Source organism: Olea europaea, chromosome 2 (genome assembly GCF_002742605.1).
Source record: "Olea europaea var. sylvestris chromosome 2, O_europaea_v1, whole genome shotgun sequence".
Classification (NCBI taxonomy): Eukaryota; Viridiplantae; Streptophyta; class Magnoliopsida; order Lamiales; family Oleaceae; genus Olea; species Olea europaea.
The window spans coordinates 20236622-20246583 of NC_036238.1; positions in this window are offsets into that span (position 1 = coordinate 20236622).

Genomic DNA, 9962 nt, shown 5'->3' on the forward strand with positions numbered 1-9962 from the left:
GGGTAGAAGACGAGATGACTGTACATTTCTTAAGCTATGAATCTGCGCCGTTGATCATCCAATCTTTCATTGATCAACTCTCACTATAGGTGTGGACTTGGTTCCAAGTGAAATGAACCGAGCCATAAATCAATAAGTTTTTTATAATAAAATTAAATGATTTTTCTTAAAATATGAACCAGACCATTTAGTTCTGGTGTAATTTGTGTTGGTTCTACTCAGGGATGTCAACGAATCGAATCGAATCAGCTAACGAATCGAAAATCGAGGCTCGAGTTCAACTCGAGCTTTTTGAATAGGGTCTTTTTTTACCCGAGTCGAGTCGAGCAAAAACTTGGCCAAAAAATCGAGCTTTCGGCTCGAGTCTTACCAAGCCAAGCTGACTCGATTTTCCCCCCCTTTAAAAGATAGTTTGTAGCACCAGCTGCCTGTGTTTAAATGCAGCAACCAGCTGCCTTATGCATTCTTCTTCTTCTTTTTCGAGCCGGCCCGTGAACCACATGGGCTGGTTTGGCTCAACCTGGACCCCCGGATGAAGTTCGGCTCAAGCTTTTTGCGGGTTGAGCTACGGGCGGCCCGAGCACAAGCCTTTTTCCTCAATCAGTAATTTCTGTACGTATCCGAGCCATATTACTAAACTTTTATATCGTCAAATTATTAATCTTTACTTGACTTAATTTTATTTTGTTTTTAGTGAATAACTCCTTGGAAGCAATTGCAGAGAAAGAATAACGAAAATTGGATAAAAATACAATTTTGAGATCAAACTCCACTTACTAGAAACTGAAGGACTAAGCTCCATTAATTATAATGAAGTGAGGCCTTAGAAGATAAATTATAACTAATTGGGCCTCAAATTAATGGACTTGAAAATTACAAGAACTAAGTGTTTTTAAGATCTCAATTCATAATTAAGAATTACAAATTTTTCTTTAAAAAAATCAAATACAGATAAAATTTTAAATAATAATAATAATAAACCAATCCACCCTACCCCCCATAACCCTAATTCAATTATTCCCCAAACCCTAACATCATTCAACCCTCTTTCTCCCTCTCTCCATCTTCTCTTTGCCAAATACGCACGGTGCCACCACCCCTTCCGACGATGGCCATTTCTCTCTCGTGCCACCATTGCGTTGGCTGCTGTCGATCAGCCTTGTACCATTGTCGAGTGTGCCAAACCACCTCGCACCAACCCCACCACTCAGCTTTGCACTATCACCGTCGTGTTGTGCCACCACGACTCACCTCGACCTGCTTGTTAGAAATACGCTCCAACAAATTCCAGAATATTTCAGCTCATGTTTAGTTGTTTAGTTTGTTAGTTAGTTAAGTGATTAGTTTGTTAATTCGCTAATTAGTTAGATAATTACTCTAGTCTTTTTCTCGATAAATAAGGCACCGTGTATGCATTGTTCACTTATTGGATTGTAGTATCTTCCAATCCCTCCTTCCATGGAGGTTTCTCTCCTCCTATTATGGAGTGTTTTCTTCCTCCTATTATGGAGTGTATTTCCACCTTTAAGGGAGTGCTCCATTGTAATTCCCATTCTCCTTTAATCGAGTTCAATAAATTGTTTTCATTCAATGATTTCAAACATAGTATCAGAGCTTTTTGTGCTTCCAATTGCTGCTGCAGAAACTGCTTCCTGTTGCTTTTGCTTTTCCAGAATTCTACTGGAATATGATTGTCTTTTTAGCATTCAATAAGGGTTGGCCATCCTCAAGTTGGTTCCTAGCAAAAATTAGCTTTTGTAGATCCGTCATACACTTCAGATCATCATTCATCCACCAGTTTGTCTGAAGATAACTTTGGCTTCAAATTAAGGATAGGTTTCAATACCAACAACATACTGGATGTACAGGTTGCCTTCCAGCGGGCGCGCTCCAGTTCTCAAAGCGTCAACAACTTTTGTTGGAGTTTTTGCACCTTCTAGCATTATTATCTGCAACACCTTCATCATAACTGCTCTCAATTTTTCACATTCTGTGGATCAGCTAGAATGGATGATAGATTAGATTTCATTTCCTTTTCTACCAAACGTTGTACGAGTGCAAAATTGTGCCATGAAATGAGTGGAAGGTGAGACTGAATCCTTCTTCACACCTGAGGCAGAATCCCATGCCTCTCTTCAGATTGACAATGGTCACAGAAATTAAAAGCAAAGTTGTTCATAATTCTTCATCATCAACTAGCAGTTCCGCAATTGATGCTTCTGGCAATAATGGTTTGTCTTTGGCTTTTCTTTCTCCGTGGTAACAGCTAATGCATCCATGTTTCACTCCATTTCCTTAATCTTCAAGATGGATCTTCCTAGTCCATCTTGAGGGGGTGTGTTAGAAATACGCTCCAGCAGATTCCAGAATATTCCATCTCATGTTTAGTTGTTTAGTTTGTTAGTTAGTTAAGTGATTAGTTTGTTAATTCGCCAATTAGTTAGATAATTACTCTAGTCTTTTTCTCTATAAATAAGGTACCGTGTATGCATTGTTCACTTATTGGATTGTAGTATCTTCCAATCCCTCCTTCCATGGAGGTTTCTCTCCTCCTATTATGGAGTGTATTTCCACCTTTAATGGAGTGTTCCATTGTAATTCCCACTCTCCTTTAATTGAGTTTAATAAATTGTTTTCATTCAATGATTTCTAACATTGTTGGATGTTTTCCATTTGGCTTTGTGAATCTTTTTTTTTTTTTTTTTTTTATCATGGTTTCAAGTCGACAGGTGGTGAAATTTTGTGGATGAAAAAGTAGGACTAAAAAGGTAAAATGTAAGTAGTCGAGTGGGCTGTTGATTTGAGGTATGAGGTCGTGGTGTTGGATGCAGCAGCGAATGATCATCCAAGGCTGCTATCGAGAGATTTGTTGGTTTTGCAAGTATTGTTGGTCCCGATTTGGGGAAATATGGTCATGATCTGGTGCCGAAAAATTGGGATGCATTTGCCGTGTGGTGGTATAGACTATGATGGTCGCGATCGTGGTTGTGCATTTTTTAGGTGACGACAACTGTGCTAATTTTGGGCGGTGATGGTTTTGAGCATGAGCACCGTTTCTAGTGGTGGAAAATGTGGGGAAATTTTGGACTTTTGGATGTTGGAGTTTTTGAGGTAGTTAATGGTGGTTTGTAGATGGTCGTGGTGTTTGTAGTTGGTGGTGGTGCTAGTGAGATGGTGGTGGCGATGTTGGTGATAGTTGTGGTGGTGATCGATCATTTTGGATTTGATTCTTTAGTGGTGTTGACTGTGATACTGACTGCGGTGGTGAGGTGGTTGTGGTCGGCAATGACGGGGATGGTGGTAGTGGTAGCGATGCGGTGGGATGGTGTGGGATTGAGTGTTTGTCACTAATTATTTGGTTGATTGTGACAAATAAATTGGTTAATTTGACCCCAATAATAATATGTGACCAATTATTTTAGATTGTGATCAATAAATAATATGTGATTAATAACTTGTAAGTCGTGACTTATAAAATTTATGATTTGTGACCTATAAATTTGTTTGAGTTGTGATCGATGAATAAATTGTGATTTATAAAATGTTTGATTTGTGATCGGAAAATAATTTGTGACCTATAAATTTGTGTTCGTGACCAAGAAATAATTTATGATCAATTAATTCGATAATTTGTGATCAAATATTATAGATTTGTGATCTTAATTATTTAATTAATAAAATATATTTTTAATTAATTTGTTTATATATAAAATATAATTAATATCTAATTTTTAAAATTCTAAACCTTCTTTCTTAATTTTGAAATTGGTCATAATTGGGACTCACAATTGAAGAAAAAAGGGCTGGAATTGGATTTCAATGAAAAAAGGTGGTTGCTGAATATTTCATGGATAGAGAACGCAGAAGACAGAAAATTAAGGGCTCTATTTTTGGAGTCAAACAAATAGGCGTCAGCAGGATCAAAAAGAAAGAAAATTGGGCCTTGTATTGGAGTCAAAAATTGAGGGCTGCCTTCGGATTCATCCATATACACACAAACATTGAAAATGGCAGCCAAGCCAAGAAAAACAGATTCATAGAAAACGACGGCTGGGGGAGAAATTGATATATACGTGAACACGTCAACACTGAGAAGAAAAAAGGAGACTGATTTATAGATATATAAAGCAGTTGGCGGTAGATTTAAGGAGAAAAAAATACATACAGTCGTGTTGTAATTAATAGAGGGATATACATACATAAAGAAGAGAAATTGGGTGGCTGCATGGAGGATAGGATAATTTTTTTCATGTATCGGATGAAGATGAAATCATTTATTATTTATTTTTAATTTAAAACACGTGGTTTAGTTGAATTTTTGCAATTCTTGATTAATTTTGTATGTCTAATTTTATTATATGATTTCTTGATCATCAATTAAATATATGGTTGCTTATTGTAGTGTTGGAAGGCTCACAAAAAATTTAGAACACTACTCGATTAACACATGTTCTGTCATTGATGTGCTTTCTTTTCTAGTTTGTAAATCTGAATTGTTCCTGGGAGATGAGATGAAGAAAAATCATAACAATAATATTTATCACGTGTGCAATTTTTGAGATAATTGTGAAATTGAATGCGTTTTATTCATTCAAATTCGGATTAGGAATAGATTCAAGTCGTGGCTAAAATATATTTAATTTGTCTTGAAAAAGAAAATTAATTACAATAGAATTATCGATTGTCAGAATGCAAGGACTAAACTAGTACATAATTGAGAATTGAAATAGATAATAATATGTGGATTCGTAATCCAATACAATCAACTCATAAACATACTAAATTAGAATTTTACTAATTTCCGTAGATTAAGTTAGAATGATCACAAATTACAATCTTTTTTTGTTTTGCTTACCTTAAATCTAATTAAAAACCAGTACACTCTATTAAATTTTATTTCTTATGAGATGATACTCTCAACTCATTAAATATATTACTTGTCAATGGTCTCGTACGCTTGCGGGTTACGCACGAACACAATCTATCAAAATCCACAACCACTCAATCGTTGCCATCATTTCAGAGATTCAACTTCAAAGCAGTATCAGCGAACATTTTCGTGCCGTCTTGTATTTCCCTATGGTATATCCACTATATAAGACTGTATTATTAAACACATTAAGAGACATTAAAAATTTTTCAAGAGATTCTCTATTTTTAAAGATCGTATTTAGCAATTTAGAGAACATTTATAAGTTAGAGAGAAATTTTTTAAGTATTTCAACGGACTCTTTATTTTTAACACCTAATTTTACTGCTACAAAATATGTGTGTATCTTTTATTTTCACTAGCTTACCTACAAATTATTATATTATTTTTCTCTACTGAAAATTTAAATACTTTGAATACATTTTATTTTAGAGAGTAGGTTTATTCAATCTCCATTTTAAAATGTTAATTTGAAGAGTTAAAGCATAATTTTAAGGGTTGACTCTTTAAAAAGGAGAATCTTATATATAAATAGTTTTTTGGAGATACTCTTCCATGTAGATAAATTTTCAATGGTCACTCATCTTTAAGACGTTGCATGCCATCCATCATCCATCAAATTCCATTTTCCTCTTTGCTAATGCGTCAGACAAAAAAATCCACGTAATATATTCAACTATTAAAAATGATAACTAAGCCAAACCATATGTTTCATTACTCACCTAACTAATGTTATGGTCATGGTTTACTCATCAAATTTCAAATTGCTTCCTAATGATTATTCATTTTTGAAATGTTGCATTCCATTCATCATCCACCAAATTCAAAGTTTTGCTGATCATGCGTTTGTCTGGATCGACAATATTTTTTTATCGTATCAACTTTTTCACAATAAACTTGTATCTCGGCTGCGATCACAATTCGATCCAAGCAAAAAAAAAATGCGTATAAAGATAAATATGGATATATGTTGTATTTATAGAGGCGTAAAAAATAAATCAGAACAGTAACGCTATAAGGGATTGCCTCTCCTCTCGCCTCGTTGCCATTTATAAATTTGAAGCAGGAAGGAGGGAATTTAGAAAGAAAAAGAAAAACAATGAGTTCGTAGTTTAAGAAATAAAATGAACAATCAAAATTTAATATCATTATTGTCATTTCTCATGTTTAGTGGTATTATATTTTCTATTAGCATTAACGTCTTGTAGTGGTTTTGGGGATGTTGACCGCATCTTTTTGGTGTAACTGGTTATTCTTTACCTCATGTACAAATTGATCATTAGATAATGAAATTATAACAGTTTTACTTGAAGCTATTCCAATAATAGGATCTTTCTTTGGTAAAATTATTGTGCAGAAGTACTAGTGTGGGATAATTCACCTTGACTTGTTTATATAGTCTACACACTTTCATAATTTCTTTCTTACTGCTGTATTTATGTTGATGTGTGTGTATGTCAAGAATTTTTACTCCTATCATTGTCGATTAAATATATTATGAGTATGATTACAATTTAGTCCTTGTCTTCAGTGATTATTTAAAAATTATTTTTTCTTTATACTCACATTCACTAAAAAAATTAATTTTCACTTTTTTGCATGATTTTCGTAATTCTTCACTGCATATCCTTTTTTTTTTTCTCTTTCAAGTAATCACTTCCATAAAAGCATTTAGATATATAACGTTGAGCATAGATAAAATTTAGGTATATGAGAAATGTTATTTGTACATCGGGTTGACTCCCCTGGTGTACAAGTAGCACAACCCATAGGTATATAGTTGTAGAGTTGGATGATTATAGAATAGTGTGCGTTGAGTATTGAATTTTGAGTCGCATGTTAAGCACCACATTATTGTCAAAACTTGTTTTGACAATAGACAGACTAGGTTATAATCATTATGTTCATGATTTTACAAGTGAATGAGATATAGTCCATGTTTTATTTTGATAAAAATTAGAATTTTAGTAGATTTCGATAACAGTTAGTGAAATATTTAGTTAAAAAGTTGAAAGTTGTAAATTTCATGAAATATGTTATTAAAGTAAATTTAAGAAAAATTGAATTTTAAGAAATAGGGATCAAATACAAGCTTAACTTACTATGAAGTAATGTGTTCAAGAGGGATTTTGCTACTCGTACATATAAATGATACAAAAATGATTACCAAAAATAATGTGGAGAGAAAGTATTGGATAAAAAATTTGACTACGTTTTAAACTGGTAAATGATAAAGTGTCATGTGGACATTATGTAATTCCTTATATAAACTTAATGTACATATAGCAATGTTCGTTTAAGAATATGTCAGGAAAGTACTTATAAAACTATTTAAATTATAAATATATAGAAGTCACATACACCTTTTAATATTGTAATGTAGTTATTTGTTTATTAATTTTGCGATTTGTATGTTCAACAGCAACAATATTGTAAGACAGTTGAATCATGAGCTAAAAGCTGCCAAAAATTCACCTCTTGCCAACAAGTGAAACGAGAGATGAATAAAGGGTATTTTCTATTATAAACTAGAGAGATGTTAATAAACATGTGTATTTTATTAAAAATCAAAACCCAAAGAATTAGGTCTACAATAAATACCGCAGTCATAATGACTAGTGCTACAAGGATATAAAAGTCATTCATAAATATTAATATATTTACAACACTCTCCCTTGAATGACTATATTTACACAATAACTATCTCATTAAGTTGTCGTTTGGCCTCCATTTTCTAGAATGAAAATGGTTGGAATAATATTTTTTTGAAAAATTAGTGATTGAAAAAGAAGGAAAAATTTTCGATTTACATGTAATATTATTTTATGGAAAATTGTATAGTTGAAAATATGAGAAAGAAAAATGGAATGTAATGGAATGGAATTTAATTGGGGCCAAACGGGAGCTGAAACAATGTTTGACAAAAAATTTGTCGAGACAAAATGCTAACAAATGAAAAAATAGTCCAAATAATTTAGAATAATACAACGTTGTCCCATTAAAACTATGTCAAGAAAATTCAGTAAGACAAATTTTGATCGAAGGAAAAAAAGAGTACAACTACACTCCGATTTCAATTCTTGTGTCAAGTGACCTATGTTTTGTATATCAACATCTTCAATATTGATATCTTATACATCAATGTTTTCAAGAAAATCCAGAAGGATAAAATTTGATGACTGCAATAACACGGATGATTCGAAAATAACTTTTATCGATCTATTCGGGAGTCTCATACGCATTAAAGTATTATTTTAAGGCCAAATATCTTGGATCTTGTGGACATTCATTACAGAATATGCCTTGTTAAATCTTTATAAGGAAAAATCATGTGAAAAAATCTTAATGAAGGAAAAATTGTACATTATTCTTTTGAATATGTTACAACAATTGTCTCATTAAAAGAATGCCAGGAAAAACCAATGGAACAAAACCTTGGTCGAGGAAAAAAGAATACAAAGTGTACTCACTACCCCTCATGATAATCACTTGAATTAGGATTATGCTTCAAGCATAAGAAATCTTCGAAGGTAATATTAATAATTATGCCAGATAAGTATATTATAACCAAATTTATTACATGCATATCAAATTTTATGCATTTTCAAGCTAACAAGATAAAAACTTGTAATTGTATTCACCACATGATGATTTATCTACTTGTGGAAATTCATTATGTAAAGAGTCGTATATTTCATATTACGACTTCACTTTTCATTTCGCATAAGTATATATCTTCAGGTTTTTGGACTGCAGGTCCGAGCTTCAGATTTTCTAGGTAAATTTAATTTGCTAGGATCACATCCATTTATTTTGGGCAATTATTGTTTTGACTGATATGTTTTGACAAATTTATTTCAATTCTTCGCTATTCATAATATGATATAGTACATAATGTGCAAAAGTGTCATCGAAATTTTTTTTCTTTTTTCGATTTTATTTCCTTTCTCATAACAACATAATTTATTGAAATATTTCAATTTCAGCATATCACGTTCTTAAACCTCTTCAGAAATTTTATAATTTGTTATTTCTAAATATTCATAAAAAGTACATGAATCTTTAATGGAATCTAATGCCATCATGCTTCAGGCTTGTCAAAAATATATCAAATATAATGTTAACAAATTATTTTCGTAGGACTTCAGTTCATGCTGGAGTATTTAAAATTGGTGCGTGAGAATTATTGATCTCTTTAGTCATAAAAAGAATCTAAATAAATTACCTTTCGAACTTCTGGTTCGAATTATTTTTTGTGAGGATTTATATGATGACAAATGTATGTTATTTTCAGCTTCTTAGTTCCTCCTCCTAATTTTGAGAGAATTATCCAATCAAATTGATAATCATTTTTGTTGCGCTATAAAATATGATCTACTTGGAATAAGAATTCAAACTACGCATTAATATAAACATTCTTCACTTTCTATCCGAATGCTTGTGGTGGATTGATTTTATATATAATGTACTAGATGAAAAAATTAGGCTCTAATAATAAGCGAGTTATAATAGAGAAAACTATGACATTTGTATGATGCATATGGTATTCCCTAAACAGAAATGAGAAGTACTTTGTTCTCAATTAACTGGAGGCATTTAACAAGCAATAATGTTAAATTACTTATCGTCATCTTAACTAACATTTATTAAAAATGTTGATATTCATATCACTAGCATCACCAAAATAGACTTTTTTAATTGTATAATATGAAAATTATGTTCATAATTTAATTTTGTAAACTTCGGGTTTCGAACAACATGCGATAATCTAGTATATGCATTAAATTTGTTAGATACAAATAATATCTAGATGATCAATGTAGAGGATAATGCTAACCCATTTACTACCCAAATTAATTTTGAAAATTATAAGGGAATTCAATTCATAATTTAGCTAATAATGATTAATGAAAATTTTTCATAAAAAAAAAAAAAAAAAAAAAAAAAAAAAAAAAAAAAAAAAAAAAAAAAAAAAAAAAAAAAAAAAAAAAAAAAAAAAAAAAAAAAAAAAAAAAAAAAAAAAAAAAAAATT